This window comes from Pseudophryne corroboree, chromosome 5 (genome assembly GCF_028390025.1).
Source record: "Pseudophryne corroboree isolate aPseCor3 chromosome 5, aPseCor3.hap2, whole genome shotgun sequence".
In the NCBI taxonomy this organism is placed as follows: domain Eukaryota; kingdom Metazoa; phylum Chordata; class Amphibia; order Anura; family Myobatrachidae; genus Pseudophryne; species Pseudophryne corroboree.
The window spans coordinates 445,185,810-445,212,347 of NC_086448.1; the positions used below are offsets into that span (position 1 = coordinate 445,185,810).

The 26,538-nt window shown below is 46.5% G+C and overlaps 1 long non-coding RNA gene across 2 annotated transcripts in view; it reads right to left on the bottom strand.

Annotated features, from left to right (window-relative positions):
- Positions 1–2,977: 2,977 nt before the first annotated feature.
- LOC134929117 (uncharacterized) overlaps positions 2,978–26,538 on the bottom strand; it is a 43,391-nt gene continuing 19,830 nt past the window's right edge. Inside the window, exons 2-3 of one of the 2 annotated variants that reach the window (XR_010178296.1) lie at positions 26,311–26,402; positions 2,978–3,077 (exon numbers count right to left, since the gene is read on the bottom strand). This is a non-coding gene — a long non-coding RNA (uncharacterized LOC134929117). Of the gene's footprint in view, positions 3,078–26,298; positions 26,403–26,538 lie in introns of both variants that reach the window. The other variant, XR_010178295.1, reaches the window with a different exon arrangement.

Sequence of the window (26,538 nt, forward strand, 5' to 3'; positions counted from 1 at the left end):
GCGAACCCCATCTGATCTGGTTTTATAAGAGTAGGTAAAAAGGGACAAATATGATTAGCAATCAATTCAGCAAAAGGTTTGACATCTGTGTTCAGCAAGGCCATGGGCCGATAATTTTGTACAGAGGAGGGAGATTTCCCTGGCTTAGGCATGGTTACAATCTGCGCAAACAACATTTCGTTCGGGAAACATATAGCAACTGAAGCTTCGCTAAATAGACCGGTGGAAGATATGCTTTGAATTCTTTGTTGAAATTTGAAGGGAATCCATCTAGCCCAGGGGTTTTATCAGGTGGTAGGGAATCGATGGCTGCTTCAACTTCATCTGTTGACCAGGAAGAGCTTAAAGACAAGCAGGGTTCAGAGTGTCTAGTGAAGGCAGAGATAGGGTTTGTAGAAAATAATCTATATCTGATACCATTGGTCAGGGCTGCCATCAGAAATTGTGGGACCCGGGACTGCCAAAATAGGCAGCCCCCCCAACTATATATATATATATATATATATATATATATACATATATATATATAGATCATGTATGGCCCGGCACTCCTCCTCTGAATATAGCGCCCCGGTGCCCTCAGCAACACTGGTAGGTAGTCGGGGAAAAAAACTGCGGCACTCAGGGTCTTGTATTGGTGTATATATATATATAGTAAAAAAATAAATATATATTTAAAAAATAAAAAAATCATGTGAACAGTAGCAGTGGCACTTATACATGCCTCCAATAGTAGCACCGCTTACACATAATGACCACACACACACATACCCATACACACACACACTCAGATACACACATACCAATACACACACACTTTCTCTTACTCTCCCTAACTTACCTATCACAGGAACTGTTGCAGAGCATTCTCCTGTGACCTGTGGTAGCAGCCAGCCTGGTCCCGTGTAGCCACGCCCCATCCATTCTGGTATCCCCGTCCCTTTTCATAATCGAGTTCTGACACTGTCACAGGAGAGGGGAGAGGATGCTGCAAACTTCAATTGAAAACGTCCCTCCCATAATGGCCGCCGCCTCAGAGGAGACAGTTATTAAAGATACTAGAGGAGCCTCTTCTAGTATCTTTAATAACAGTCTCATATGAGGTGGCGGCCATTTTGGGAGGGGCACTTACAATTGATGCTTGCAGCGTCCTCTCCCCCTCCTGTGACTTTCAGATCTCGGGCACGAAAAGGGGGTGGAGAAAAGCGGCGGGCGGACGGCGGCATGAGCGGCCCGGGGCCCTCTCCGTTAGAGAGGCTGGGCCCGGGACTACTGTGCCCACAGCACCCCCCTGATGGCTGGTCTGCCTTTGGTTGAGGAGTGTGTAAATCATCCTTCAAGTTAGAGAGACTTGAATAGTATTCAGCAAACGCGTTAGCGATTTTCATGTGGATCAGATATCTTAGAGCCTCTAGCGGTATAAATGTGGTGCACCTGGTCTCTCGGTCCCCTCCCCCCTCAATTTATGTGCTAACAGACGGCTGGCTCTGTTATTAAAAACATAAAACTTTTGATTGAGGCGCGCCAGGTTACACTGCACTTCTTTTAATGAGAATGAATTAACCTTCTCTCGAGCCAATAGAAGTCACCGAGAAAGCATTTTATCAGCTGGATTTCCCTTATGCGCTCTGTCCAAATCAAAAGCCTCTGTTTCCGCTTGTTCATATGTACGTTTATAGTCCCTTTTTAATTTTGCAGCTATTTGTATCACTAAGCCTCTAACTACAGCTTTGAGGGAACACCAGTGGTTGAATATTGTTGCAGCGATGGACGTCCCTGGGAGCAGTCTCCAAGATGGCACCGGGAGTCAGAGGGGGAGGACCCCGTCCGCAGTCCCTGTGCAGCACAGGACAGTAGTAAAAGCCCAGAAGACTTATCATAGCAGGCATTGATTCGCTAACATCACATGTATATATGGCTACCCTATGACCACCTGGGTGTGCCGTGTCATTACTTCTGGTAGTGACGCATTCCGCCATGTGAATCACAGTGCCCTAGTGAATCCGTTGTGTCACTTCTAGTGATGACCCACTTCTGCTATGTGTTGCCAGCAGGCATAGCAGTGCGGACACACATTTCTTTTTGTTCTGATGCACTTCCAATTCTGCTGATGACATGGACTGGAAGTAATTTGCATAATGTATTGCCACTTAGTAGGGGTTTAAAAGACCTTAGACATTTTCCTGAGGAAGCCTAAAAGGGGCGAAACGCATTGAGAACTGTTCACCTTGTCTCAAACCAGACTGCCTTTTTAGGTCTTTGAGACCAACCAAGCTAAGCTATCTTTCTCTTACGTCCTAGAGGATGCTGGGGACTCCATAAGGACCATGGGGTATAGACGGGCTCCGCAGGAGATAGGGCACCTAAAAAGAACTTTGACTATGGGTGTGCACTGGCTCCTCCCTCTATGCCCCTCCTCCAGACCTCAGTTAGATCTTGTGCCCAGAGGAGAATGGATGCACTGCAGAGAGCTCTCCAGAGTTTTCTGTGGAAAAAGAATTTTGTTAGGTTTTTTATTTTCAGGGAGTCCTGTTGGCAACAGGCTCCCTGCATCGTGGGACCGAGGAGAGAGAAGCAGAGCTGGCTTGTCAAGTTGGGCACTGCTTCTAAGGCTACTGGACACCATTAGCTCCAGAGGGAGTCGGAACACAAGTCTCACCTGGGGCTCGTCCCGGAGCCTCTCCGCCGTCCTCCTCACAGATGCCGAAGATAGAAGCCGGATAGAGAAGGCAGAAGACATCTTAGGCGGCAGAAGACATCAGATCTTACCGCTGCGCGCCATTGCTCCCACTCACACACACACACAGAGCAGCACTGAAGGGTGCAGGGCACGGGGGGGGGGGGGGGCGCCCTGGGCAGCAATAAACCTCACATTTTGGCACAAATACAGTTGGATTAGACTGCGGAGGCAGTAAATTTATGATCCCCCGCCATTTTATTGAAAAATCACTGGGACCGAAGCCCGCCGTCGGGTGGGCGGGGCTTGATCCTCAGCACTAACCAGCGCCATTTTCTCCACAGAAGCTGCATGAGGAAAACGCTGGCTCCCTGGTCTCTCCCCTGCTGAACATCACAGGCTGGAAAAAAGAAGAGGGGGGCACATTAGTGACGCAGTGAGTGGGAATTGGCATAATATATATAAAAAAAGCGCTATCTGGACATATTTTTTCCAGTGTTTTTAAGCGCTGGTGTGTGCTGGCATACTCTTTCTCTGTCTCTCCTTAAGGACCTGGTTGGGGTATTGTCCCCTTATAGGTTAATCCCTGTGTGTGTGGGGTGTCGGTACGTGTGTGTCGACATGTCTGAGGCGGAAGGCTTCTCCAAGGAGGAGGTGGAGCAAATTAGTGGTGTGTCCCCGTCGGTTGTGCCGACTCCAGATTGGATGGACATGTGGCATATGTTGAATGCAAGTGTGGCATCTTTACATAAAAGGCTTGATAAGGCTGATTTAGGGGGGACATCAGGGGGTCAATCCTCAGATTGGACCGACTCACAGGGCCCGTCGGGGTCTCAAAAGCGTCCCTTAACACAAGACACTACTACCGACACGGATTCTGATTCCAGTGTCGACTATGACGAAGTAAAATTGAACCCTAGGGTGACTAAAACCATTCAGTGTATGATTGTGGAAATAAGGGATGTGTTGCATATTGTGGATGAACCCTCGGTCCCCGACACATGTTTAAGGAAAAGAAACAGATTATTAACTTTCCCACATCTCATGAATTAAATTAATTCTTTGGAAAAGCTTGGGAGACTCCGGATAAGAGACCGCAGATCCCCAAAAGAATTTCTATGGCATACCCTTTCCCTAAGCAGGACAGGGAGATTTGGGAATCACCCCCCACTGTGGACAAGGCCCTACCGTCTCCTGACACAACGGCCCTTAAGGACCCTGCAGATCGCAGGCAAGAAACTACCTTAAAGGGTATTTATTCTCGTACGGGTGCTGTGCTAAGACCGACGATTGCGTCGGCATGGGTGTGTAGCGCAATTGCAGCTTGGACAGATGAGCTGACAGATCAATTTGATACTATGGATAAGGATACTATATTCCTAACTCTAGCCCATATAAAAGACGCAGTCTTATTTATGAGGGATGCTCAAAGGGACATTGGATTGCTAGCTTCTAGGGCCAATGCCATGTCTATCTCAGCGAGAAGATCCTTATGGACTCGCCAATGGACGGGTGATGCGGATTCCAAGAAACATATGGAAGTACTACCCTATAAGGGGGATGTATTGTTTGGGGATGGGCTGACGGACCTGGTTTCCACAGCTACAGCAGGTAAATCAAATTTTTTACCATATATTCCCCAACAGCAAAAGAAAGTAACACCCTATCAGATGCAGTCCTTTCGGTCGCACAAGTCCAAAAGAGGTCGGGGATCCTCTTTCCTCGCCAGAGGTAAGGGCAGAGGCATGAGAGCACCTGCTTCGGCAGTTGCCCAGGAACAAAAGTCCTCCCCGGCTGCTCCAAAACCCACAGCATGACGCTGGGGCTCCCCTAAGGGAGTCCGCACCGGTGGGGGCACGTCTTCGACTTTTCAGTCAGGCCTGGGTGAGTTCGGACCTGAACACCTGGGTGTTGGAAATAGTTTCCCAGGGTTACAAATTGGAATTCGAGGAGGTGCCCCCGCGCCGATTTTTCAAATCGGCCCTACCAGCTTCCACATCGGAAAGGGATGTAGTGTTAGCTGCAATTCAAACGCTGTGTATACAGCAAGTGATAATCAATGTTCCCCTGCACCAGCAGGGGAGAGGTTACTACTCAACCCTATTTGTGGTCCCGAAACCGGACGGTTCGGTCAGACCTATTTTGGATCTGAAATCCCTGAACCTGTACATAAAAAGATTCAAATTCAAAATGGAATCTGTCAAAGTCAGAAAAATATCTCTATGCACACTGCCATATTTGCACCTCACACAGGTCTGCGCTGCGCATGCGTGCGCTCTCCCGTGCGTGCGCATACTCGCTGTGCGGGCACCCGCGGGCGCGCGGTATGTGCATTTACGGTAGAGTTCATGTGTTCGTAGCGTGCGACTCAATCGTTACATATTTCCACTATATAATGTATTTTGTAGATCATGGTCCCTTTGATAGATTCTGAAAGTTTGGTTAATATAGAATGTTCATGAACAGAGAAATCCCCCTTTGTTTGATATGAAGGGTCAGACAGGAGTAATACAGTGGTGTTTAGTACCCATCGGAAGAGTATTTAATTAGCAATATTCCGGTGTTGGTTTGAAGCAGATTAATCGCTCGTGCGAATAGTTATGGACATAAGAAGTTTATGAACATTTACTATATTTGCACTTACTTATCCATGCGGCGGGAAACCCAGTTTCCCTCCCACCTGAGCTGTTGGAAATAGTCACAGCCCACCTGTATGAATCAACCTATGACCTTTTGTTATAATGCGAGGAGGAATTCCTGTGTCCAATGAACAATGAGATTGTAGGGACCATTGAATTGTATTGTGTGTGGGGCATAAATAGACAAGCCGATCACATCCAGCTCTCACTCTTCAACGGTTATCATTGCTGAAAATCGGGAGCTGGATGTCCAGAGGCGCATGCGATAGTTTCCTTTGTGCGTAAGTTTTCTCCGCAATCATATTGTCTTTCTTGATGTTATGGGCCATTTCTCTCTCTCTCTCTCTTCTCTTCTTTCTCTCGTACTCTCCTAAACGTAATAGTATTGTATTGTATTTCCTGTGTAGTTATCTGGTTAGGTAGTCTATGTTATATTGTAGTGTATGACTTGTTATTGTATTAATTCTTTTGCAAGTATAACATTCATAATATATATATTAGGCGTTGGACCCTAAGCACGGTATCTGTGTATTTCTTATAGTGTTAAGTATTCACAGAGCGTCGGTGACGCTCAAACAGCTTTTAAGTTAATAAGGTTACACTGTGTTGCACCTACACCCTATCTCTACACTAAGGTTTTTCAGCATATTACATTGTTTATGGTTTAGATTTAAAGGTTTAACATTGTGAGCGTCAGCGCCGCTGGTGATCTCCTCGTGGTCCCGAGCGTCCGCTACGCTATAGCGAATCATTACGTTAGCCGGCAGCCAATAGCGTGTCTGCCTGTGATCTCTCGGCCGTGAGCGAACGTGACGCTTGAGCGTCTCGACCACGGCTAAGCGATCGTTACGCAACGAGCGTACCCTTACGGTACTCCATACGTAAATAGCGTACAGTGTTCTTAGACCTCATAAAGGGTTTTATATAAGATAAATATTTAGCTTTATCAATTGGCGGCTCGTCCTGTCCTTCACATATCTCTGCTAGGTAATTTCAGCAGACATTATCCAGCAGCAAAGGGCGGGAGGTCATATTCCTCATAGTGCTGTTTGGATAAGCGTCTGCTTCGCTTAGTAAAGGGTGCTGAAGGAATCCGGAACCGGAGGTAAGAACAACACGCTAGTGTCTTTTAAAACTGTTTATTTCTGTCTTGCGTACACACGCACATATCTGCATTTCTTTTTCATTCGTGTATTTTCATATATCACTCTCCTGTTTGCCATTTTATAATTGATAAAACGTGCTAAGAGAGATTTGTCGCTATTTCATAGTTAAAGTGTAAAACCCACATGCAACTCTACCTAAGGTAAAAGGAGAGATTGGTGTGTTGCGCGGTAGACGATCGAGGATCATCTACATTGATAAAAAGTGTTAGTTGTGTTGCGGTGGACATTGGTTTTGTGTACACGTGTCTCTAACAAAGGGCTGAGACTCGCGTACGCCAAGGCCGACGCACGCAGCGTAAATTACGCTACGGAGCGTCTGGGTACGCCCACGTAACTCAAGTCACACGACCGTGTTGATTTTTAAATAGCGCAACAGGCGATAAGTAGCGCATCAGGCGATAAATAGCGCAAATCTATTTTAATTCCGAAATTTAGATTAACAGATCCTTCTCCAAATTCACAACACATCTGGTCTAAAGAAAATTTCTGCACAGAAATAGAAATAGAAGCAAAAGTGTACGTGTGGTGAGTGAGTGTTTTGTATATATAAGTTTATACAATTTTACAGGTTGAACCACAAGAAGTCGAGTTCTCGCAGAGGTACATACATGTAAGTGACGTGCATGGTGGCTAGGGAGGCATCTCTGGTTAAACATAAAATTTGAGCAGTAGAGAATAGTAGACCAGGAGGTCATACTACAGACCGGGAGGTCCAGGTACAGCAGACTAAGAAGTCTGCCATAAAAGAAAAAAAGGACACAACCCAGGGGGTTGGTGCAAAACCCATATAGGCCAATAAAGCTCTGGCTGAAGGAATTCGCAGCCGAAATTTTCGATTCCACTGGTCGCTCAGTACATAAGATTAGTTGCTTATGTGCTGAACGATTGTACCGCACGTAATTGTGTACATTAGTTAAATCTGACCAGTACCATTTGTGTACGATCCCGGTCATAAAACTATTTGTACACTCTGATGTGATTTGTGTAATTTTTTATTTTCTGAAGGGAAGTTCGCTGGTCACTCAGGAATTGTCCAACAACCAATAGTTACTGGAAAGAGTAAGTGTTCTGCGGATATCCCTCGCATGTTCCAGTAAATAGAGGTTCATAGGGGCCCTGGGTCGAGTACGCCAGCACTAAGGCAGTGTGTGGGTCGTATTGGTCGGCGTGGGCGAGTGAGTGGGGTACTCAGTAAACCGCCACCGTCAGCCTATCGTGAACATTTTGGTTTTTGTAAGGGTTCGCTGAAGACCCTGAAATAAAGTCAGAGGTGGTGAAAGCAACGCCTGCAAGTTATGGGGGCCAATTGTTCAGGAAGGGGGCGATCAACCTCGGTTCGGGTTGATTCAGTAAACCGACCAGTCGGGTCGGCAAGGTACGTAATGTGTGAAAAATATGGCTCACATACAGAGGTTTTATGTGATGAATGGGAGAGAATGACAGTGCATGACGGGGAGAAATTCCCAAGAGTAGGTAGCTTTAGATCAGAAGTGTTGCAAAATTTAAGGAGGAGGATATGTCTCATTAAATCAACAAAGAGACGAATCCAACATTATGATTATTTGCAGTTATGGCAACAGGAGGGTGAAATACAGAGAGGATTGGCTCTGGCGGCGGGATCTAATCCTATCAAGAAATTGATAGCGACAGCCCCGCCGCCACCATACATATCAGGAGAGAAATTGGTTGCGGAGAATGACGCATTAGGGTGTAACAAACAAACACTTAGCAACTGTGTAAATGTTAATAAGTTAACTAATGCAAGTATTAACCCGTGCAAGTTGTACCCTGTTTTGAACTTTCCCCAGGAGTGTGATCAAGAAGACGAATCGGCAACAATATTGGCGCTCTCTCTAGCAGCCACCATAGCAGAGACAACAGTAGGCACGGCTCCACCCACGAGATTAGTAACAAAAGCCCCTAGCGGAGGGATAGGTGAGGTCGTATCTACAGGTAAGTACGGCACCATACACTATGCTGAAACCATTTCACCACAGGCTGTAGAACCTACACAGAGTGATGTTAGTAAACTTAATCCTGTTAGGGTAATAGCAGTGCCAAATGGGAAAACTGACACGACAGGAATCACACCTGTTAGGAACATTGCCATGTACAGCCCATTTTCCAGAATGGAACTAAGAACCATAGTGTCTGAGTTCCCTGACCCTAGGAAAGACTTAGTTGCCAGCCAGAAATACATCAGAGACCTAGGGAACACTTTAGAGCCCAATAACAAAGACTGGCAGGTATTGCTGAGGGCATGTTTACCCTCAAATGTCGACGCAGCTCAATTTTTGGCTGACTGTGGATTAGATCAGGATGTACCTCTTACAGATGTGTACAACAAAGATAACGTAAAAAGAATAAGTTTACAGTTAAAAGAGTATTTCCCAGCGGTAGTTAAGTGGAACAAGATTTTCTCCATTAGACAGAAAGAGTCAGAAACTGCTGCAGAATATTTTCACAGGGCATTACTAGAAATGGCAAAGTACACAGGTATAGAGGACATTAAAACAAACATAAACCATCGAGAAGTAGCAGTATCTGTACTAATGGATGGGTTAAAAGAGACATTAAAGACAAGAGTACAGACCACGCAACCATGTTGGCGAGGTCTGTCGGTGGCTACTTTGAGAGAGGCTGCTATTGATCACGACCGGAATATCACCCGACACAGGGAGTCACAAGGTGATAAGTTAATGGCCGTAAGTATACAGGCCCTGACCACAAGGCAGCCTTTGTATAAATCACCAAACTCTGTGGGTAAGTCAAATGTGGTAACTTGTTTTTCATGTCATAGACAGGGACACATGGCACGAGACTGTAGAGTGAAAAATTCACAAAACTCATATCAACCCCCTAGACAACGACACGACACACGACATTGGGAGCAGGGTCCGCAGAGACGGAGTTATGAGCCACATACAGGGGAAACAAAAAGATACCCCCCGAACAGAGACTGGCAAGCCACTGGTAGTTCCCATTTAACCCCTTCACAAGTAGTTACTGCCAGCGGGATTCAGGGAGGTCACCATACCCAATAGGGGTGTGGCCATACCTGTAATCTGCAGCCAGTAAAATTGATTGCAAATCTTGGAAGTGAACCAGAAATTGCAATCAATGTAGCTGGTAAATCGTTAAACTTTCTTGTAGACACAGGGGCGGCCAAATCAGTGATAAATTCGACAGTGGGCATGAGAACCACTGGTAAGACAATTCCAGCCATAGGGGTAACGGGAGTAGTCCAGCACTACCCTGTTAGCAAACCAGCCGAGATTACAGTAGGGCCGTTACATACCAAGCATTCCTTTTTGCTAGCTGCATCGGCACCGACTAATCTCCTGGGAAGAGACTTATTGTGCAAAATGGGGTGCGTCATTTATTGTACTCCTGAAGGTGTATTCTTGGACATACCTGAGAATCACGCTCAGGAAGTGCGAGACATGTTAGACTCCCCGTCAAAATTAATGTCACATACCATTATGACAAATAGGACTCCATCCCAAGTAGAGGAAATGACATCCCAGATACCAGAGTCACTTTGGACTAAAGATGGACAGGACACTGGATTAATGGCAAACGTAGCTCCGGTAGTTGTACAAGTAAAAGATGGTAGGATAGCTCCAAAAATCCCACAGTACCCTCTGAAGCCAGAGGTGGAGTTAGGAGTTTATCCCGTAATAGAGCGCTTGCTACAACAGGGCATTCTGGTAAGAACGTCCAGCACTGCCAATAGTCCCATCTTCCCTGTTAAAAAGAGTGGGGGGAGGGGTTACCGGCTAGTGCAGGATCTAAGGGGGATTAACAAAATAGTTGAGAGTCAGTTCCCCGTAGTGCCAAATCCAGCTGTCATCCTTATGCAAATCCCTCCCACTGCGAAAATTTTCACTGTTATTGACCTCTGCTCCGCTTTCTTTTCGGTACCTCTGCACCCTGACAGTCAATATTTGTTTGCATTCACATACAGAGGAGTCCAATACACATGGACACGATTACCACAAGGTTTCATAGACAGTCCAAGTATCTTTTCCCAGGCTTTGCATGATTGTTTACAGTCTTTCCAACCAGAGAGTGGATCAGTATTAATACAGTACGTGGATGATTTACTACTGTGTTCTGATTCATTGGAAGCATCCCTGAAGGATACGAAACAGCTCCTGTTTCATCTTTCAGACACAGGACACAAGGTTTCCAAAGACAAGTTGCAATTATGCCAAACTAAGGTAAAATATTTGGGACACTGTCTAACACAAGGACTGAGACACCTGACCGCTGATAGAATTCAAGCAATTAGAGACATGACTCTGCCACAAACCCAGCAACAGATCAGAACATTTTTAGGAATGTGTGGGTATTGCCGTAACTGGATCCCAGGGTTTTCCATTCTAGCGTTACCTTTGCAGGAGATGGTCTCCTCAAACAAACCTGAGCGGATTTCGCATACAGACGAGTCCGAGATGGCATTTGAGAGACTTAAACAGTGCCTAACGCAGGCACCAGCATTAGGTATGCCAGACTATGGGAAACCCTTTGAGCTGTACGGAACAGAAAGTGCTGGTTGCGCGGCAGGCGTCTTAACCCAAAAGCACGGTGATGCCAGCAGGCCGGTAGCATACTACAGCGCTCAGCTAGACACGGTAGCGCGATCCCTCCCCACATGCTTGCGAAGCGTTGCTGCGATAGCATTGCTAGTAACGAAAAGCGAAGATGTAGTGCTAGGTCACAACCTCACAATTCATACACCACATGCAGTGTCAGCCTTGCTAAATTCTGCCCAAACCAGGCACGTCTCATCAGCGCGGTTTACAAGATGGGAATTGGCACTAATGGCCCCCGTAAACATCACCATAAGGAGATGCAGTGCATTAAATCCTGCAACATATCTCCCAGGTGTGCCTGGACAGGCACAAAGGGTGGAGGATGAGAGTGGTGGGGAAGGAGAATTTAACACAAAGGAAGACACACATGATTGTATGGAATATTTGACCCAAAATTTTACCGCAAGGCCTGACATCAGTGACAATCCACTGGAAGATGTAGATCTAACTTTCTACACGGATGGTAGTTGTCACAGACAGTCAGACTCGGGAGACTTGTGTACTGGATACGCAGTCGTAGATGACCAAGGCACCATAGAAGCGGAACCGCTAGGCCCACCTCACTCAGCCCAGGTTGCTGAACTGGTTGCCCTAACCAGAGCATGTGAATTGGCTAAGGGCAAATCAGCCAATATCTACACCGACTCTAGATACGCATTCGGGGTAGTCCACGATTTCGGAGCCCTATGGCGCCTCAGAAATTTCATGACGGCAGCTGGTACACCGGTAGCGCATGCAGCCCACATCAAAAGGCTTCTAACAGCGATACAGGAACCCGACAGAGTGGCTGTTATCAAGTGTAAAGCACACACATATAGCCAAGACCCAGTATCACTTGGTAACAGCCGAGCAGACGAAGCAGCTAAGTTAGCAGCTGGTACCCCCAGACAGACAGACACCACGCAACTGATGGTATTTAATACCATCAACACACAGAAGTTGTGTGAAATGCAAAATTTGTGTTCCACACAGGAAAAGGCAGTCTGGAAGGCAAAGGGATATGGCCAGGAGTCCTCAGGACTCTGGACGGATGGACAAGGTAAACCGGTGGCCCCCAGAGCATATCTCCCATGTTTAGCTGAGGCAGCTCACGGGCTGACTCATCTGGGCAAGGAGGGAATGTGCAAGTTGGTAAAAGCATATTGGTGCGCCCCAGGATTTTCATCTCATGCAGGTAAGAGAGCAATGTCATGCCTTACCTGTTTGAGAAAGAACATCGGAAAAGCAATACCAACAGAACCATCTCATATCCCACCTGCAGGCGGCCCTTTCCAGGTAATACAGATTGACTTCATTCAATTACCCCCTTGTCGAAATTTGAAATATGTACTTGTTTGTATAGATGTTTTCTCAAATTGGGTCGAAGCATTTCCTGCGGCCACAAATACCGCTATGTTTACTGCTAAGAAAATTGTGCAGGAATTTGTATGTAGATATGGTATCCCTAGAATAATTGAAAGTGATAGGGGTACCCATTTTACAGGTGATGTCTTTCAAGGAATGTGTAAGTTGATGGGAATTGATAGCAAGCTGCACACTCCATACCGTCCACAGGCGAGTGCGAAGGTAGAAAGAGTGAACAGCACTATTAAAAATAAACTGAGCAAAGTTATGGCAGAGACAGGATTGACATGGCCAGAAGCTCTACCCATTGTACTGTACAGCATCAGAACCACTCCCAGGTCCCCTCTTAATCTGTCCCCTTTTGAAATCTTGTTTGGTCGACAACCGCATGTTATGATTAACCCTCAGGATGATTTGAAGTGTAACAATGAAGTGACTGTAAAGTACTTGATTAACATGAGTAAACAGCTAAGGAATCAAAATGATAATTTGAAGTTGGTGATTCCTGATTTACCAGATAGTAATGGTCATGACATTGAACCTGGGGATTATGTAATGATACGGAATTTTCTACGCTCAGGTTGCCTTATTGACAGATGGGAAGGACCATACCAAGTCTTATTGACTAGCACTACAGCATTGAAAGTTGCCGAGAGAGAGACTTGGGTTCATTCGTCCCATTGTAAGAAGGTTGCTGATCCAGAGAGGTCCCGTGATAAGGAACAGACGGTAGAGGAAGTTGTATCACTGGAGTGTCTGTTCCAGGAGGACTGAGGCGGCACCTGAGCATTGAGAATCACAAGATCAAAAGCAGTTGTCGATTCCCTGTTCCCTTTTATTGTTTTTCTCCACTTCCCATTCCCCCTCCCTCAAATTATTTTTCCCCCTTCTCATTCTTCTTCGTTTCCTCCTATAAGATGGACTTGCCCCAAGAGACTGTGATCCGGATTTTCCTGTTGACCATGATGTTGACCAGAGCAGTCTGTTCCGGCGAGAGTACCATGGAGGTCGAGAGAGGTTCTGGAATGGGTTCTGATGACAGAGATGGAGGCGTAGTTTCCCCAAGAACAACATAATCAACAAGCAAAGGCGAGTATCAGAAAACGATCCGATAGCATTGACCATAGAAGGAATTGTGAAGGATTGTTAGCTGAAGAAAACTGTATCTGTAGGGTCTGTGACAACGTAGTTGAGGATGGGTGCATCAAGAAATGCCAATCCAGTTTTAATATCCACATGGACCGGCATCCCTTGAGTGACTATCACTCCTTAGTGGGTAGTGTGTTAAATCAAACAGATTGTTGGGTATGCTCTCAAGTACCTCAAGGTCATAGCAAATCAGGACTAGTACCATTTCCTTTAACGATAGGGGAGGTACTTGAGCTAAGTGGTGGGAGGCCGGTGGACAGGAGGTTTAATATCTCCAGTCCTCCTAGTTTGAAGCTCCACCAATATCATGTGGATAGATCCCTCATATGTTTTAACATTTCCAATCCCCGAAAGCCGGGAAATTGGGAAGTGTCATGGAGTAACCAAACCATGACCTTTTCATATAGAGCAGATAGAATGCCGACAGATACAGAGCTTGTACGCCACATAGCCAGTAGAGGAAAATCTTTCCGATATAGGTATACCCTACGAAACAGGATTACGAGAGTTGGAGAGGTATCACCAGGATACTGTGCACATATCGTACAAGCTGATACGTGTACTAGACAGATGGGAGAATTAGGGTTAGGAGATTTCACATGGAAGATGTGTAATATGGTTATGTCCTACTCCGTCCCATATGTTCTCCCCGATGATGCATATTTCATATGCGGGAGGAAGGCGTACAAGTGGCTTGCCCCAAACTCTGAAGGATTGTGTTATATTGGAAAAGTACTGCCTGAAGTAATGACTGTATCACATGCCAAAATGAAAGATATACACCGTGTTGCCCAAGCTCCTTATACTCACACCCATTACGAGCACGTAGTTAAACGGCACCTGATAGAAAGAACAGAGCATCCGGCCTCTGACATGATCCATGAATCCACCGGGATTCAGGTTCTAATCGCGTTAGATTTCACTCGCACCGCCAGAGGAGTGTTGAATTATAGATACATATCTGCGCTCGCAAATTTGTTAGACAATATCACAGAAATGTATGATGACACGTTTAGGTATACTGGAAGAGAACTTCAAGCTTATAAAACAGAACTGGTTCAGCATAGAATGATTCTCAATTATCTCACGGCAGTAACAGGTGGATATTGTGTCACACTGGCAACGCAGTACGGCGTGAAATGTTGCACATATATTACAAATAGTACCGAGGACCCGGTCGAGGTCATAGACCAAAAGATGGACGATATTCTCCAACTGAAGTGGGAATTTCGCAGGAGACACAATCTCACCCTTGCTGCTGTGAGTAATGAGCTGACTGGTTGGGTGTCATGGTTGAACCCGCGAAATTGGTTCTCCGGTTTAGGAGAATGGGCTCAAGGAGTCATAATGGATGTTGGGAAGTTTCTCCTATGTATCTTAGGTGTTATCATAACGATTGGCTTGATATTTAGATGCGGTCAGGCTTTAATGAAGTGCAAACGAAGTACCAGGGTGATGAGTTTAAGGAGTGAGGAAATTGTAATTCCAATGGATTTGATTTATGACCCAAATGTAGAAACAATGGCCCTCATTCCGAGTTGTTCGCTCGCAAGGCGATTTTAGCAGAGTTACACACGCTAAGCCTCCGCCTACTGGGAGTGAATCTTAGCTTCTTAAAATTGCGAACGATGTATTCGCAATATTGCGATTACAAACTACTTAGCAGTTTCAGAGTAGCTTCAGACTTACTCGGCATCTGCGATCAGTTCAGTGCTTGTCGTTCCTGGTTTGACGTCACAAACACACCCAGCGTTCGCCCAGACACTCCCCCGTTTCTCCAGCCACTCCCGCGTTTTTTCCGGAAACTGTAGCGTTTTTATCCACACGCCCATAAAACGCCGTGTTTCCGCCCAGTAACACCCATTTCCAGTCAATCACATTACGATCACCGGAGCGAAGAAAAAGCCGTGAGTAAAAAAACTATCTTCATAGCAAAAATACTTGGCGCAGTCGCAGTGCGAACATTGCGCATGCGTACTAAGCAGAAAAACGCTGCGATGCGAAGAAAATTACAGAGCGAACGACTCGGAATGACCCCCAATGATGTGATGAAAATGCGATTTCTACGGTCCGTTTCTTTCACCTGTTTTTCCGTTTTCCTCCAAGGTAAAAAGACCCACTTGGACGAGGAATTTGATGAGCCGATATACAGACAACAGATGGGATTAAAGAAGAAGTTTTGACAACCTGATACGCAGATTTTTGATGAACTTTGCCATAGATCCCCGGTTTCCCTAGAAATTTTAAAATTACGCTAGCCCAACACTTTTGTAAATCTATGGACATTGACAAAGCTTTTGCTCGCACCTTATGGGCAAAAGCACAAAGAAGACTGCATTCAACAGACACCGAACAAGACTTCAACCGACAAATGTACATTTACCTGACATAGAATACCACTGCATTTACCGTAATTATGTCTTTTCTTCATCTCTACAACCTTCAGGTAATTACACACATAGTATAGGGAATACAGGCACAGATACCAGCAATCACATATTCCCCCATTCATGTATCATCAACTAAAATGTGCTCCCCATTTTGTTCAAAATCCGAAAAGAGCTCGGTAAAGTTTGACAGCCCATCCACAGACCCGTACCACGGGATAAGAAGGAATTCAAATGTATACTTCGCAATACCTCGAAGCTTGATTTAAAACACGTACGGCACGATGATACATGACCCCCAAGCACGGATTCATACACACATGCTTCTGCTATCACACTAGGTCATACCCTTTTCCCACCTTCTCCTCTCCTCCCCTACCCAACCATGTAAATGTATTAACCCCTGACATATATTTTTCTCGTTTTGAAATGTTTTAGGAAGTGGCAGTTATTGTTGACTGCCAAAGGGTGGACTGTCAAAGTCAGAAAAATATCTCTATGCACACTGCCATATTTGCACCTCACACAGGTCTGCGCTGCGCATGCGTGCGCTCTCCCGTGCGTGCGCATACTCACTGTGCGGGCACCCGCGGGCGCGCGGTATGTGCATTTACGGTAGAGTTCATGTGTTCGTAGCGTGCGACTCAATCGTTACATATTTCCACTATATAATGTATTTTGTAGATCATGGTCCCTTTGATAGATTCTGAAAGTTTGGTTAATATAGAATGTTCATGAACAGAGAAATCCCCCTTTGTTTGATACGAAGGGTCAGACAGGAGTAATACAGTGGTGTTTAGTACCCATCGGAAGAGTATTTAATTAGCAATATTCCGGTGTTGGTTTGAAGCAGATTAATCGCTCGTGCGAATAGTTATGGACATAAGAAGTTTATGAACATTTACTATATTTGCACTTACTTATCCATGCGGCGGGAAACCCAGTTTCCCTCCCACCTGAGCTGTTGGAAATAGTCACAGCCCACCTGTATGAATCAACCTATGACCTTTTGTTATAATGCGAGGAGGAATTCCTGTGTCCAATGAACAATGAGATTGTAGGGACCATTGAATTGTATTGTGTGTGGGGCATAAATAGACAAGCCGATCACATCCAGCTCTCACTCTTCAACGATTATCATTGCTGAAAATCGGGAGCTGGATGTCCAGAGGCGCATGCGATCGTTTCCTTTGTGCGTAAGTTTTCTCCGCAATCATATTGTCTTTCTTGATGTTATGGGCCATTTCTCTCTCTCTCTCTCTTCTCTTCTTTCTCTCGTACTCTCCTAAACGTAATAGTATTGTATTGTATTTCCTGTGTAGTTATCTGGTTAGGTAGTCTATGTTATATTGTAGTGTATGACTTGTTATTGTATTCATTCTTTTGCAAGTATAACATTCATAATATATATATTAGGCGTTGGACCCTAAGCACGGTATCTGTGTATTTCTTATAGTGTTAAGTATTCACAGAGCGTCGGTGACGCTCAAACAGCTTTTAAGTTAATAAGGTTACACTGTGTTGCACCTACACCCTATCTCTACACTAAGGTTTTTCAGCATATTACATTGTTTATGGTTTAGATTTAAAGGTTTAACATTGTGAGCGTCAGCGCCGCTGGTGATCTCCTCGTGGTCCCGAGCGTCCGCTACGCTATAGCGAATCATTACGTTAGCCGGCAGCCAATAGCGTGTCTGCCTGTGATCTCTCGGCCGTGAGCGAACGTGACGCTTGAGCGTCTCGACCACGGCTAAGCGATCGTTACGCAACGAGCGTACCCTTACGGTACTCCATACGTAAATAGCGTACAGTGTTCTTAGACCTCATAAAGGGTTTTATATAAGATAAATATTTAGCTTTATCAAATCTCTCAGAGCGATAATAGCCAACATGGAGGAGGGGGAGTTTATGGTGTCTCTGGACATAAAGGATGCGTACCTTCATGTCCCCATATATGCCCCCCATCAGGAATACCTGAGATTCGCTGTACAGGATTGTCATTACCAATTTCAGACGTTGCCGTTTGGACTCTCCACGGCCCCGGGGATTTTCACCAAGATAATGGCGGAAATGATGGTGGTCCTGCGCAAGCATGGAGTCACAATTATCCCATACTTGGACGATCTCCTGATAAAAGCGAGATCAAGGGAGAAATTGCTGAGCAGTGTGGCGCTCTCTCTGAGAGTGCTCCAGCAACACGGTTGTATTCTAAATCTACCGAAGTCACAGTTGATTCCGACAACTCGGCTACCGTTCCTAGGTATGATACTGGATACGGAACAAATGAAGGTCTTCCTCCCAATAGAGAAAGCCCAAGACATCCAGAACATGGTCAGAGACCTGCTAAAACCGAAAGGGTGTCAGTTCACCAATGCACTCGAGTTCTGGGGAAAATGGTGGCGGCCTACGAGGCCATTCCCTTCGGAAGGTTCCATGCAAGGACTTTTCAATGGGACCTTCTGGACAAGTGGTCCGGGTCCCATCTGCACTTACATCGGAAAATAACTCTGTCCCCAGGGACCAGAGTGTCCCTCCTGTGGTGGTTGCAAAGTGCTCACCTCCTGGAGGGTCGCAGGTTCGGAATTCAGGATTGGATCCTGGTTACCACGGACGCGAGCCTCCGAGGATGGGGAGCGGTCACACAGGGAAAAAAATTTCAGGGGCTTTGGTCAGACCAGGAGTCCTGTCTACACATCAATGTGTTGGAACTCAGGATCATTTACAACAGCCTTCGACAAGCGGAGAGTTTTCTTCGAAACCTACCGGTTCTGATTCAATCAGACAATGTCACAGCAGTGGCTCGTGTGAACCGCCAAGGCGGGACAAGAAGCAGAGTTGCGATGGCGGAAGCCACAAGGATCCTTCGCTGGGCGGAAAATCATGTAAGCGCTCTGTCAGCTGTCTTCATTCCGGGAGTGGACAACTGGGAAGCAGACTTCCTCAGCAGACACGATCTCCATCCAGGAGAGTGGGGACTTCATCAAGAAGTCTTTGCAGACGTAACACGTCTTTGGGGAACTCCTCAAATAGACATGATGGCGTCACGCCTCAACAAAAAACTTCGGAGGTATTGCGCCAGGTCTCGGGACCCTCAGGCAGTAGCAGTAGACGCTCTGGTAACACCGTGGGTGTTCAAATCGGTCTACGGGTTTCCTCCTCTTCCTCTCATCACAAAAGTGTTGAGGATCATAAGACGAAGAAGAGTACAGACGATACTCGTTGTCCCAGACTGGCCTCGAAGGGCCTGGTACTCGGATCTACAAGAGATGCTCACAGGAGATCCCTGGCCTCTTCCTCTGAGGGAAGACCTGTTGCAGCAGGGGCCCTGTGTATTTCAAGACTTACCTCGGTTACGTTTGACGGCATGGCGGTTGAACGCCGAATCCTAGCGAAAAAGGGGATTCCGGAAGAGGTCATCCCTACTTTAATAAAGGCTAGGAAGGAGGTGACGGTAAAACATTATCACCGTATCTGGCGAAAGTATGTGTCTTGGTGTGAGACCAAGAATGCACCTACGGAAGATTTTCATCTGGGTCGTCTTCTCGGCCCTCTCGATTTTCTTTCAGAAGGAATTGGCTTCTCTTCCAGAAGTCCAGATGTTTGTAAAGGGAGTGCTGCACATCCAGCCCCCTTTTGTGCCTCCAGTGGCACCATGGGACCTGAACGTGGTGTTGCAGTTCCTAAAATCACACTGTTTTGAACCGCTTAACAAGGTTGAGTTGAAATTTCTTACCTGGAATGTGGTCATGTTGTTGGCCTTAGCATCAGCAAGGCGAGTGTCAGAATTGGCGGCTTTGTCACACAAGAGCCCCTACTTGATTTTTCATGTGGATCGAGCTGAATTGAGGACACGTCCGCAATTTTTGCCTAAAGTGGTTTCTTCGTTCCATATGAATCAACCTATTGTGGTGCCTGTGGCTACAAGTGACCTGGAGGATTCCAGATCCCTGGACGTAGTCAGGGCCTTAGAAATTTATGTAGCTAGGACGGCTAGAATTAGGAAAACAGAGGCTCTGTTTGTCCTGTATGTGGCCAATAAGATTGGCGCTCCTGCTTCGAAGCAGACTATTGCTCGCTGGATCTGTAATACGATTCAGTAGGCTCACTCTACGGCTGGATTGCCGGTACCAAATTCGGTTAAGGCCCATTCCACTAGGAAGGTGGGCTCTTCTTGGGCGGCTGCCCGAGGCGTCTCGGCATTACAACTTTGCCGAGCGGCGACTTGGTCGGGGTCAAACACTTTTGCTAAATTCTACAAGTTTGATACCCTGGCTGATGAGGACCTAGCGTTTGCTCAGTCGGTGCTGCAGAGTCATACGCACTCTCCCGCCCGATTGGATGCTTTGGTATAAACCCCATGGTCCTTACGGAGTCCCCAGCATCCTCTAGGAGGTAAGAGAAAATAAGATTTTAAACCTACCGGTAAATCTATTTCTCCTAGTCCGTAGAGGATGCTGGGCGCCCGTCCCAGTGCGGAAACTCTGCAAGACTTGTATATAGTTGTTGCTTACATAAGGGTTATGTTACAGTTGACATCGGTCTTGGACCGTTACTGTCGTTTTTTCATACTGTTAACTGGTTATGTATGTTCCAAGTTACATGGTATGATTGGTGTGGGCTGGTATGAATCTTGCCCTTGGATTGCTAAATCCTGCCTTATATTGTCCATCTCCTCTGGGCACAGTTCTCTAACTGAGGTCTGGAGGAGGGGCATAGAGAGAGGAGCCAGTGCACACCCATAGTCAAAGTTCTTTTTAGGTGCCCTATCTCCTGCGGAGCCCGTCTATACCCCATGGTCCTTACAGAGTCCCCAGCATCCTCTACGGACTAGGAGAAATAGATTTACCGATAGGTTTAAAATCTTATTTTTTTATATTTGTTGTTTTATAATTTTATCTAAATTCAGTGTTTTTTCCAGCAGGTTACATAGGTTTCCACAGGGAAACATTAGGGTGTAGAGTGGGTCTTAATCCAGAGGCACCAACAGGCTAAAGCTTTAGGCTGTCCCAGGATGCATTGGAGCCTCCTCTATAACCCCGCCTCCAGGCACTGTGAGCTCAGTTTCAGTTGGTGTCTGCAGCAGAAGGTCACTTAACAGGTGGCCTGCACTGGGCAGCCCTGAAAAAGCTTTTTCTGACAGCAAATTTCTTCAAAACTTGGCTGTCATGTATGTCATGGTGACACTTCAGCGCTGCAGCTCCATCATCTCCCAAGTGGCGTTGCATACTCCTGCGGCCTGTTCCCGGGTACTTGCGGCAGAGATGCTCCAGCTTTAGGCACACAGTCGCTACTATGGGGGTGAGGTAAGAGGGTCCCCCAGGCGGGACCCGCCATTAAATCGTGTTCCGCTGGCATGGACACTGTCACCGAGCAGGGACCCCACTAGACCGCCAGGATGTAAGAGTACAGGTTGGGTGTACTAACACACCATTTAATAAGGCTCGCTAGTACCTGGGGTGGAAGTCCAGCATAGGGGAGCTGGCGCTTGACCTGTAGCCTCTCCCTGGCCCAGGGTGACATCTACTGCAGATTTTCCCACCCTGGAGCTGCCTCACACTCTCCCTCACTCCCTGACTGAGACGCTGGGCGCCATCTTATAAGCATAGTTGCGGCTAGTCTCTGGGACTGCAAGGCAAGGTCTCCCTTGTAAAGCCGCCTGTACACAGCGCTGTGACTTTACAAACACTTGAGTATTCTACATGTCTTTATACAGACAGCGTTAGTTAAGAAAAAATTTACCTATTACAGGATATATTGTACGAGTATTCTGATATATACCTCCTGTCTAGGACCGCGCTGTACATATACTAGTCCAGTGCAGTTTTATTGTCATAATAATTATCTGCATTGCCTGTGACTGTGTGTGCCTGTATCTGCTGTGTGGATCACTTTTCAGTGTTTCCCAGATATATCTATCACTATATTCTGTACCCTAAGGGGCTAGGTGCATCAGCGTCATGTATATAGTGCGTCACAGTATTTACCAATTATGTGTATTCTGCTGTGTACTCAGTCACATAATACCAGATTTATTCGCAGTTATTGTGTACTGTGTATTCAGTCACATACTAACGGATTTAATCGCAGGTATTGTACTCTGGCTTTATCGTACTAAGTCGCTCTGTTGTTGCATTTGTATACAATGTCTAACAAGAAGGGCAATAAGTCTGTGGATGCACCTGCATCATGCAGAGCATGCGCCAAAGATTTACCATAGGGGGAAGCTGTGTATGATGGTCTGTGTGCTATGTATCATACATCTCTTAGTCAGTTCGCAGCTCCCTTCCCTTGTGGTTGCTATTAAGCAAATCCTACAATCACTAATGATGAGGATTCCACTACTGTGGCTAAGAAAACTGATATGTTTAAATGGCAGAAGGTGGTTAAAAATCTATTACCCCATTCTGACCATTTGGTGGACATCAGGCAGGAGCCCTGGTCTAATCCAGGTAAGAAATTCACTCTCAAAGAAATGTAGCGCTAATTGACTCTGTCTTAACGGGCCTTGGCTCGCTACCCTCTCCCTGCAGAGTTATGTAACAAGTGGGAAAATTCACCGCCGGTGGATTCTCATGTCACCTGCCTAGTGGTGTCATCCACTCTGCCTGTCACTTCACTGAAGGAACCAACAGATAAGCATGTGGAGGGATGCCTGAAGTCTATTTACTCCCTTACAAGTGCTGTACATAGACCCACTATTGCGGCCTCTTGGGCTGCAAAAGGAATTGAAGCATGGGTTCAGGCATTAGAGGAAGAGCTGCCCAAGGATATATCTGATAATGCCAGACAATACCCGTCTCATATTACCACCGCCGCCTATTACATTCAGGAGGCGTCTTCTGAGGTGGGTGTGTTGGTGTCCTGGCTCGCTGTATTCTGTGGTTGAGGTCATGGAAGGTGGACCTAGACTCCAAAAAGACCTTGGAGGTACTCCCCTTTATGGGGGAAATTTTGGGGAAGACCTAAATAAAACTGTCTGAATTGACGGCTGCTAAGACTGCCTTTCTCCAAATACTAATCCTTCTGCACATAAGGCTAAGATATTACTTTTAGTTCCTTTCGGCCTTAATGGAAAGAAAAAGGTCAGTCATACCGAGAAAATCTTGTGCTTCCAAAACCACTAAGCTCAAGGCAAAGCAGTCCTGGGCGGCCCATTAGCCTGCGTCTAAACAAGACAAGCCTGCCGCATGATGAGGCAGGCCTCCCCCTGGGGGACCCGAGGGTGGGAGGCAGACTTCTGCAGTTCACCCAGGTCTGGTTAACGACCACTTTAGACCCATGGGTGCGGGAAGTTGTCTCTTACGGGTACGCTGTCTCCTTCAAGAAACGTCCCCCTCACCAGTTTTGCAACATGGTTATCCCTTCAGATCCATTAAAAGTGCAAGCTCCTACAAAAGGTTGTGGGTTCCCTCCTGAATACAGAAGTGGTAGTGCCAGTTCCTCTGGCCCAGAGAGGCAGAAATTACTACTCGACCCTGTTTCTAGTTCCGAAAACCCAATGGGTCTTTCCGGCCTATACTCAACCTCAAATCACTGAACAAGTTTGTGAGAGTGTCCAAGTTCCATATGGAAACACTGTGCTCAATTGTACTGGCTGTGGAACCCGGAGACTATATGATATCCCTGGATATACAGGATGCACACCTGCATATACATATTGCCATGTTGCATCAGCAGTATCTGCGGTTTGCTATTGGCAACCTCAACTATCAGTTCCAGGCTCTACCTTTCTGACTGGCTAGGGCTCGTCAGATCTTCACCGAGGTCATGGCCGTAATGACGGACCATATCCGTTGCCAGGGAGACAGGATCCTGCAGTATCTGAACGACTTGCTGATTCTGGTAAACTCCCACAATGTCCTCCTCAGTCATCTGCAACTGACGGTAAGCTTCCTACAAGCACACGGATGGCTCATCAATTGGAAGAAATCCTTGCTGGTCCCAACTCAGAGCATGGTGCCCCTGGGGGCACTCCTGGACACACACTGTCAATGATTGTTTCTGTCTCTAGAAAAAGTCCTGAGACTTCAAGACCGGGTAAGATGCTTCCTTTGTAGCCCCGGAGTGTCGATACACTCAGCGATGCAAGTACTTGGCCTGATGATGTCGGCATTCGACATGATAGAGTACACTCAATTTCATTCTCGCCCTCTGCAGAGGTTAATCCTTTCCATGTGGGATGGCCTACCTCATCTGATCAGATCTCACATGATCACTTTAACTCCGGAGGATCGTCTGTCGCTGACCTGGTGGCTACAGGACCAGCAATTGAGCAAGACCGTCCCTTCTGAATCCCCGACTGAGTCCTGCTGACAACGGACACCAGTCTGAGAAGATGGGGTGCGGTGTTGGAGCAACACTCTTTTCAGGGTCGCTGGACCAAGGAGGAGTCACTCCTCCCAATAAACATTCTGGAGTTGCGGGCGATGTTCAATGCATTGACTGTCTCCCTGCCTCTGCTACAGAACAGGCCGGTTCAAGTATGGTCAGACAATGCTACTACGGTGGCATACATAAACCATCAAGGTGGCACTCGAAGCCGCATGGCACTGATGGAAGTGTCAAAAATCCTTAATTGGGCATAACGCCCTCTGCCAGCAATATCGGCAGTGTTCATTCCAGGCGTCCTGAACTGGGAAGTGGACTTCTTCAGTAGCCAGGACATGCATGCCGGTGATTGACGTCTTCATCCAGAAGTCTTTCAACTCCTAGTGGACAAGTGGTGCCTACCAGACGTAGACCTGATGGAGTCTCGACACAAGTCCAAGGTTTTGGTCTTCGGATCAAGGACCAGGGATCCTCAAGCAGCGTTCGTGAATGCACTGGCAATTCCATGGAACTTTCGGCTGCCGTACATGTTCCCTCCAGTGTCACTCCTGCCCAGGGTCCTACAGAAGTTCAAACAAGAAAGAGGATTTCTAGTTCTAGTCACTCCAGTGTGGCCCAGATGGCATTGGTTCTCAGACCTGCAGTGTCTATCGACAGAGCGTCCTCTTCTACTTCCTCAGCACCCAGATCTCCTCGTACAGGGCACTTGTCTTTATTCAGACCTGGCCAGGCTGGCTTTGACGGCGTGGCTATTGAAACATCACTCCTGAGAGCCAAAGGATTCGCTGAGGCGGTCAAGCAAATTATGTTAAAAGCCCATAAACCGGCTTCAGCTCGGATTTATTACAGGGTCTGGAATTCTTACTTCACCTGGTATGCTGATAAGAATTATGATACATACAGATTCAGAACTTCCAGAATTCTGGCTTGTCTCCAAAGAGGCCTGGACTTAGGACTTTGTCTGACCTTCCTCAAGGTTCACATATCTGCCTTGTCGGTAAGGTTTTAGAGAAAAATTGCATCTATGCATGACGTTCATACATTCACTCAGGGTGTCTTACGGATTCAGCCTCCCTATGTCTCTCCTGTGGCTCAATGGGATCTGGCTGCTGTCCTGAATGCCCTGCAAGAGTGTCCATTTGAACCTCTTGAGTTGGTGGACCTTAATTGGCTCATGGCCAAGGTCTTGTTTTTACTGGCTATTGCCTCTGCTAGAAGGGTGTCGGAGTTAGGCGCATTGTCCTGTCGTTCACCCTTTCTAATATTTAATCGTGACCGGGCAGTTCTTAGAACTCAGCCAGGTTATTTACCTAAGGTGGTGTCATCTTTTCACCTTAACCAAGAGATTGTAGTTCTGGCCTTTATCTCTTCTGATTTATCCTCCAAAGAGCGGTCTTTGGATGTGGTACAGGCTCTCCGTATATATGTGGAGAGGACTGCCTCTATCAGGAGGTCAGGCTCCCTTTTTGTCTTGTTTGGTTTTCACAAACATGGCTGGCCTGCGAATAAGCAAACCTTGGCCAGATGGATTAGAATGGTGATTGCACAAGCTATGCGCAGGCTGGATTCCCAGCTCCTGCTGCTATTAAAGCCCATTCTACTTGGTCTATTGGACCTTCTTCGGCGGCCCACTGTGGCGCGTCCGCAGAACAATTGTGCAAGGTGGCTACGTGGTCCTCTGTGAACACGTTTAGTAGGTTCTATGCCTTTGATACTTCCGCCTCCCAGGATGCTTCCTTTGGACGCTGGGTTCTCATACCCGCTAAGGCGCGTTCCCTCCCTTGAGGAACTGCTTTAGGACATCACTGATGTTTCCCTATGGAAACCAATGTAACTGCTGCAGAAAAGGAGAGTTATGGTAGACTTACTATTGTTAACTCTTTCTGCAAGGTACATTGAGTTGCACAGGGAGCCCACCCTGATGCATCTAGCTTCTATGGGTTTGTATGGCATTAGCTGCTGGTCTCTTCTCCTGTCGTGAGAATGTGGTTCTCTGTGACTAACATTTACCTTCTCTCTTACCTGCTCCTGCATTGGACTGATTAACGAAATTGAGCTCACAGTGCCTGGAGGCGGGGCTATAGAGAAGACTTAAAAGGCTTGATATGTTCACACTGGAAAAGAGGCGATTGAGAGGGGACATTAATATTTATAAATACATTAAGGGACAATACAAGGATCTATCAAACGATTTGTTTACCAAAAAAACACTACATAGGACACCAGGACACCCCCTAAGGTTAGAGGAGA